The following is a 7,426-nucleotide window of genomic DNA, read 5'->3' as shown; positions in this document are numbered from 1 at the left end:
TTTTAGTCTTCCCATTTCACAGATGAGGAACGGAGACTATGAGGAGATAAAAGACTGGCCTAGGGTAACACAGCTAGTAAGCATCTGAGGTAGGATTTGGAATCAGTTCTTTCCAACTCCAGGTCCAAAACTGTCCACTGTACCATCTAGCAGTCTACCTTGGAAAGGGTAGTAAGGAACTTTGAGGAAAAAGCTGATTCTTCACCCACTGGATACCATGTCACCATTGGGTTACCATGTCCCAAATACTTGAAACAAAACCCTCTCAAAATCTATCACGTGGCTGAGGAAATCCAAGTGCTATCTGAAAGTACCCATCACCCCCATTTTCTTGTCTGCTATAGGATCTGTCCTGAGGAAGCATTCTGTGAGCCGACAGACTTCCAAATCCTTTCATTCAATTACAAAAAGCGACTCTTTTATCCTTTTGGCCTCTGTGCTCCATGAAGCCAGGAATGTCAATTGTGGTATCACTTGATAGAAGGATTTTTCTTTCTGGGAATTTCTTAGACCAGTGAAATCACTGACCAAAAATAATAAATCTATTGGAGAGAATGTCTAAAGTGATAAGTACATCACGCAAGGAGAATATGGAATCAGACCTGGGAGGAACCTTAGAGATCAGCCCTCCTTCTTTACAGAGGAGGGAATTTCTAAGGAGAAAGCATGGAGGACTAGAGAGGCCCCAGATTTTTACAGTATACCCTGTCCTGTCCTCCCCACCCCCGACAGGCACCATGGCCAGAGAGGAATGGGATCCCATTGGCTGGCTGCCCCCATGGATGCCAGCTCCTGGTGACATCACAAAGACCTTCAACTGATCCAGTCTCTGGCTGGAGGGAGTCTTAGGTGAGTCTCTTTGGAGGGGATGGGCTTGGGGATGATCTGGAGGTTGAGGGTTGCCACCCTAGATGAGCCTTCATGGTCCCCTGAAGATCTCCCCACACTCTGCTGGTACCCCTAGACCATCTCAGATCCGGTCCCAAAGAGGGGTGATGTCCAGACCCATAATACCTTCCTACTGTCACCCGCAAAGGGAAAAAAATTTCCTCCAATTTCCCAAATTTCTCCCACTAAAGATTCATATCTTTGGCTTATAATTTTAAGATCAGATGTCATGTGGTCCAAATCCATCTAAACCAGAAGAGGAAGTGACTTGTCAAAATCACATGGATAGGAAATAGCAGAGTCCAGATTTGAACACAAGCCTTTCTGTTCCAAAGATTAAGCTCTTGGTCATTGGCTCTCAGTGGTAATGGATTTATTGGAGAATTTCTACCAAGCAGAGATGGGGGGAAGGAAGGAAAGGGAGGAGAGTGTGTGCTGTATGAGATAAGAGTAGTAATAGGAAGTGGGAAACAATCTGGATTAAGCGCTTTGCCCAGAGTCACACAATAAATGTTCCAGACTAGATTTGAACTCAGGTCCTCCTGACTCCAGAACTGGTGGGCTATCTCCTATAGTGCCACCTACTTGTGGTTACTAATAGTTTTAAAGAGGCTAATATTATGGCGAGAAGAAAGGCCATGGAAAAAGAGAGGGCTGAACATATTCTTAGTCTCATACTTTCCCTCCCCTTCTTTATCGTTGCCCTCAAAAATCTTCCAATCAATATCTGCCCAAGGAAGGCATCAAGGGGTATTTGTCGCTCTGCCATCTCATCCAGTCTCCATGATGGGAGCAATGGGAGAGAGAGTAAAAATTATAACGGTCACCCCCCTCCCCCATTGTAGACTCCAGGCTTGTTAACTTGGGTGCAAATCTTGGACTCAGATCTTTTTGGCTTTTACTCTGACCCTAGAGTCTTATTCCAAGGAAGTCTCCTGAATAAAGCTTGGATGTGGTTTATGCTCAGGTTTCCCCACATATGGGTAATGGTAACCGACCTTTCTCTACTCTTTTGCTCTCAGCAACCCTGGGAGGTAGGGATAATGAGCATGAGGATGGGGATGAGGATGGGAGAGTTATAGGCAAGACAGGTGAACCTAGGCTGAGGTCTTCCCAACTTCTCTCATCCCTACTGCAAAATACCTCTTGCAGCATGTTATCCTGTTTTTATTTTTGAGGCAATCAGGGTTAAGTTGACTTGCCCAGGATCACACAGCTAGTAAATGTCCGAGGCCCTCCCGCCTCTAGGGGTAGGTGATTACCTAGCTTCCCTCTCTTGTAGCATTTTAGAGTTTATTCCTCTTGCCACTCCTGGGAAATAGGAAAGGCCAGAATCATTTCCCCATTTTAGAGAAACCAACAAAATTGGCCAACTTCGGAAGGGAGGACTGGAAGGGAGGAACTAGAAGTTCCAGGGAGACCTATTTTAATTGGGTGGGAGGAAGAGTTTGCTGACAAAGCTTGGCCACCATGAAATGTCAGGATAATGCAGTAATAAATCCTGCCTCTGCCTGTCACTACCTGGGTAGTGTTCATTTGCCTTTCTTCCTTTCATGCTCTGTAAAATGAGGAAGGCTAGGTCTTAAGACCTCAAAGGCACCTTCCAGCTTTAAAGTCATGGTCCAAACAGTTGTGAGCTTCCCATCCATAGAAGTGTGCAAGCAGAAGGTGGATGATCCCCTGGCAGGGAAGTTGTTGAAAGGACTCTAGAACCGGGGTCACGACAGAGAATATATGCACTGTAAGACCTCTGGTAGCCTTGGAATTGCCTTCTGTAAGCCTAGGTGAGCCACAATTATCTTTAAAATGCTTTTCAAATTTTCAACATTTATTTAAAGGTGTGAGTTCCAAATGTTGTCTCTCCCTCCTTTTTCTTCCTTCCCTTCCTCCTCTTTGAGATTGAAAGCAGATATAGGTTATATATATGCAATTATGTAAAACATTTCCATTAGTCCTTTTGCTCAAGAAGATCTGAATAAAAGAAAAAATGAATGAAAATGAAAAATATCAGTTCTTTCTCTGGGGACAGTTAATATACTTCACCATTAGTCCTTTAGGGCTGTCTTGTATTGCTGAGAATAGCTAAGTCATTCACAATTATTCATGGAGCAATCTTGCTGTTACTGTGTACAATCTTCTCCTGGTTCTGCTCACTTCACTATGCATCAGTTCATAAAATAAGTTCGTCTTTCCAGGTATTTCTTATTTTATTATAGCTTTTTATTGACAAAACATATACATGGGTAATTTTTTCAATATTGTCCCTTGCACTCACTTCTGTTCCAACTTTTCCCTTTCCTCCACCCCCTCCCCTAGATGGCAGGCAGTCTCATACATGTTAAACATGTTAAAGTACTTCTTAGATACAATGTGTGCAGATCCGTACAGTTCTCTTGTTGCATCAGAAAAATCAGATTCTGAAGGTAAAAATAACCTGGGAAGAAAAACATTCATTTCCTAATGTTCCTTCTCTGGGTGTAGCTGCTTCTGTTCCTCATTGATCGATTATAACTGAATTTTCCAGGTATTTCTGAAGTCATCCTGCTTATCATTTCTTGTAATATTCCATTGCATTCATATACCACAACTTGTTTAGCCATTCTCTAATTGATGGGCATTCCCTTGATTTCTAATTCTTAGCCACCATGAAAAAGTTGCTTATAAATATATATTTTTTTAAATAAATAGGTCCTTTGCCATTGTGGTATAGACCTAGTAGTGATATTGTTGGTTCAAATGACATGTTTAGTTTTATATGGCCTTTGGACATAGTTCCATGTTGCTCTCCAGAATGGTTGGATGAGTTCTCAACTCCACCAATAATGCATCAGTGTCCCAGTTTTCCACATCCCCACCAATAGCCAACATTTTCCTTCTTTGTCATATTACCCAATCTGCTAAGTGTGAGGTAGTACCTCAGAGTCTTTTCAATTTGCATTTCTCTAATCAATAGTGATTTAAAGAGTTTTTTCATATGACAACAGATAGTTTTGATTTCTTTGTCTGAAAACTCCTTACTCATATCCTTTAACCATTTATCAATTGGGGAATGATTTGTATTTTTATAAATTTGACTCTGTTCTCTATATATTTGAGAAATGAGGCATTTATCAGAGACACTTGTTGCAATTTCACATTTTGCCCTGTTTTCTGCTTTCCTTACAATTTTAGTTGTGTTGGTTTTGCACAATCATCTTAATGCCCCATGAACTGCCCACCACCCCAGGCTCATGTCCTGATCTTAAAATATTAATGCCAGGCAGCTTTGCTGAGACAAGATCCAGGCTCTTGTCAATGATTCTCCCATAGTCTGGGACTGCATAATTTGCTTGATTGCCCAATCTTTGAGTTTCTTGGATAGCATCTGTCCTAGGCCAAAGCAGGTGGAGTTAGCTCTCTGAGGGTGTGAACAAATCATGGCATGTGAATCCTAGCCAAGAGAAGTTCAAGTCCCTCCTTTAATGGAGTCCAGACAGGAAAAGGGCCTTGCCCCTTGGGTCCTACAGAGAGCTAGTCTTACGTCTTCATTTTATGAAGAAAAAACTGACACCTAGAAGGGAAGTAGTAGGTGATGCAAGGTCTAGAACCCTGATTCCAGCTGGAACTAGGAAGATCTGACTTCAAAATCATCCTCAGACACTTAACCAGCTGTGTCATTTAACCTCTGCTTGCCTCTATGCCCATGTCTGTAAAATGGGAGTGTTCATAGCACCTCTTCCCAGGGATGTTGTAAAGGATCAAATGAGATAATATTTGTAAAGTGTTTTATAATTGTTAGTTGCTATTATTATTCTTATTCAGATACTAAAGGAACCCAGCTAGTATTTGAACTCAGGTCCAGTATACTTTCCATTATACCATACCAGTTCCCTAAAGACCAGCACTGCCCCTTGATGCTAAACCAGCAGTGGGGCCCCTGCTCCTGGATCAGAAGTCTGATGATCACCTCTCAAACCCCCCACCCCCAAAAGCAGAGCTTAAAAGTTAAGAATAATATATGGCTGGGGGGTATCTTTGATGGTATCTTGAGGAAAACAACATGATGAGATGAATAGTAAAAGGATTAAGATTTCCATTTTACAGGGAAGAAAATGGAAGCTCAGACAGGTGGAATTTCTGTGGAGCACAAAGTGTTTGGAGCATGAGTTCCAAGCCAGACCCTCTGACTTTAAGTTTGTTGCCCTGTTCACCCACGTGACAAAGTCCCTACAGATTTTGCTAAATGCCTTCCTGTTATTTTTGCTGTCATTCAGTCACATCCAGCTCTACATTGACCCTATGGACCATAGCACCAGGCCCTTCTATCCTCCACTGGTTCTCAAAGTCCATCTAAGGGCATATTCATTGATTTATCTATCTCATCCTCTGCCATTCCTTTCTCCTTTTTCATTCAATCTTTCATGCCATCAGGGTCTTTTCCAAAGAATCCTGCTTTTTCATTATGTGACCAAAGTATTTAAGCTTCAGTATCTGACTTCAACAAACGGTGTGAATTAATTTCATTGATGAACAACTGATCTGATCTCCTTGTTATCCAAGGGACTCTCAAAAGTCTTCTCTAGCACAATTCAAGAATGTTGATTCTGCAGTGCTTGGCTTTCCCTATAATCCAACTCTCACAGCCATATGTTACTTTCCCCTCCCCCCCAGCCATGTATTACTACTAGAAAAACTAGATAGCTTTGACTATTTGGACCTTTATCAGCAAGGTGATGTCTCTGTTTTTTAGTACACCATCCAAATTTGCCAGAGCTTTCCTTCCAAAAACTAAGTAAGTGTCTTTAATTTCATGACTGCAGTCGCCATATGCAGCGATCTTTGGGCCCAAGAATATAAAATATGACATTGCTTCCATTTCTTCTCCTTCTATTTGCCAAGAAATGATGGGATCAGTTGCCAAAATCTTTTTTTTTTTATGTTAGTTTGATGGTTTTCCCTATTTTCTTCAATTTAAGCCCAACTTTTGCAATAAGAAACTTAGGATCTGAGCATAGGCAGCTCCAGATCTTATTTTAACTATATAGAACTTCTCCACCTTTGACTGCAAAGCATATAATCATTCTGATATTGACCATCTGATGGTGTTCACATGTAGAGTCTCTCTTTGGGCTATTGAAAAAGCGTGTTTTTTATGGTCACCGGGTTATGGTGACAAAACTAAGACTAAGAATCTCTGCCCTGCTTCATTTTGTGCTCCAAAGCTAAACTTGCCTTTTATTCCAATTATTTCCTACTTTAGTATTCCAATTGTCTACTGATGAATGTGACTTCTCTTTTGGTGTGATTTCTAAATGATTATGAAACTGATCAATTTTGGTCTCTTCAGCTTTAATGGTTGGAGCATAGACTAATATTACTGTGGTATTGAATGGTTTACTTTGATTTTGAATGGATATCATTCTGTCATTTTGGGGATTATATTCTAGTACTGCTTTTCTCACCCTTTTATTGAGTGTTGTTCCATTCCTGTGCACAAGTCTATATCAGTGGTCTTCAAACTTTTTATTTATTTATTTGAAATTTGTGAATTTTTTTTAAATTTTGTTTTTTTTTGTTTTTTTATTAATTTTTATAATTATAACATTTTCTTTGACAGTACATATGCATAGGTAATTATTATTATTATTATTTTTTACAACATTATCCCTTGTACTCCCTTCTGTTCTGAGTTTTTCCCTCCTTCCCTCCACCCCCTCCCCTAGATGGCAGGCATTCCCATACATATTAAATATCTTATAGTATATCCTAGGTACAATATATATGTGCAGAACTGAATTTTTTTGTTGTTGTTGTTGCAAAGGAAGGATTGTATTTGCAAGGTAAAAATAATCTGGGAAGAGAAACAAAACAAAACTAAACAAAAAAAAAAAAAAAACAACAACAATGCTCATAGTTTACACTCATTTCCCAGTGTTCCTTTTCTGGATGTAGCTGGTTCTGTCCATCCTTGATCAATTGAAATTGGATTAGCTCTTCTCTATGTTGAAGAAATCCACTTCCATCAGCATACATCCTCGTACAGTATCATTGTTGAAGTGTATAATGATCCCCTAGTTCTGCTCGTTTCACTCAGCATCAGTTGATGTAAGTCTCTCCAAGCCTCTCTGTATTCCTCCTGTTGGTCATTTCTTACAGAACAATAATATTCCATAACATTCATATACCATAATTTACCCAACCATTCTCCAATTGATGGACATCCATTCATTTTCCAGTTTCTAGCCACTACAAAGAGGGCTACCACAAACATTTTGGCACATACAGGTCCCTTTCTCTTCTTTAGTATTTCCTTGGGATATAAGTCCAGTAGTAGCACTGCTGGGTCAAAGGGTATGCACATTTTGATAACTTTTTGGGCATAATTCCAGATTGCTCTCCAGAATGGTTGGATTCCTTCACAACTCCACCAACAATGTATTAGTGTCCCAGTTTTCCCACAGCCCCTCCAACATTCATCGTTATTTGTTCCTGTCATTTTAGCCAATCTGACAGGTGGGTAATGATATCTCAGAGTTGTCTTAATTTGCATTTCTCTGAT

General features: G+C 40.3%; 1 protein-coding gene across 1 annotated transcript in view; it reads left to right on the top strand.

Moving 5' to 3' along the window:
- Positions 1-828: 828 nt before the first annotated feature.
- Positions 829-7,426, top strand: part of MROH7 (maestro heat like repeat family member 7) — a 69,538-nt gene continuing 62,940 nt past the window's right edge. The window contains exon 1 of the mRNA XM_074265851.1: positions 829-849. The gene's annotated coding sequence lies outside the window, so the exon portion shown is untranslated. The remainder of the gene's footprint in view (positions 850-7,426) is intronic.

Source organism: Sminthopsis crassicaudata, chromosome 4 (assembly GCF_048593235.1).
Source record: "Sminthopsis crassicaudata isolate SCR6 chromosome 4, ASM4859323v1, whole genome shotgun sequence".
Classification (NCBI taxonomy): Eukaryota; Metazoa; Chordata; class Mammalia; order Dasyuromorphia; family Dasyuridae; genus Sminthopsis; species Sminthopsis crassicaudata.
This window is presented reverse-complemented; position numbering and strand designations above follow the sequence as displayed.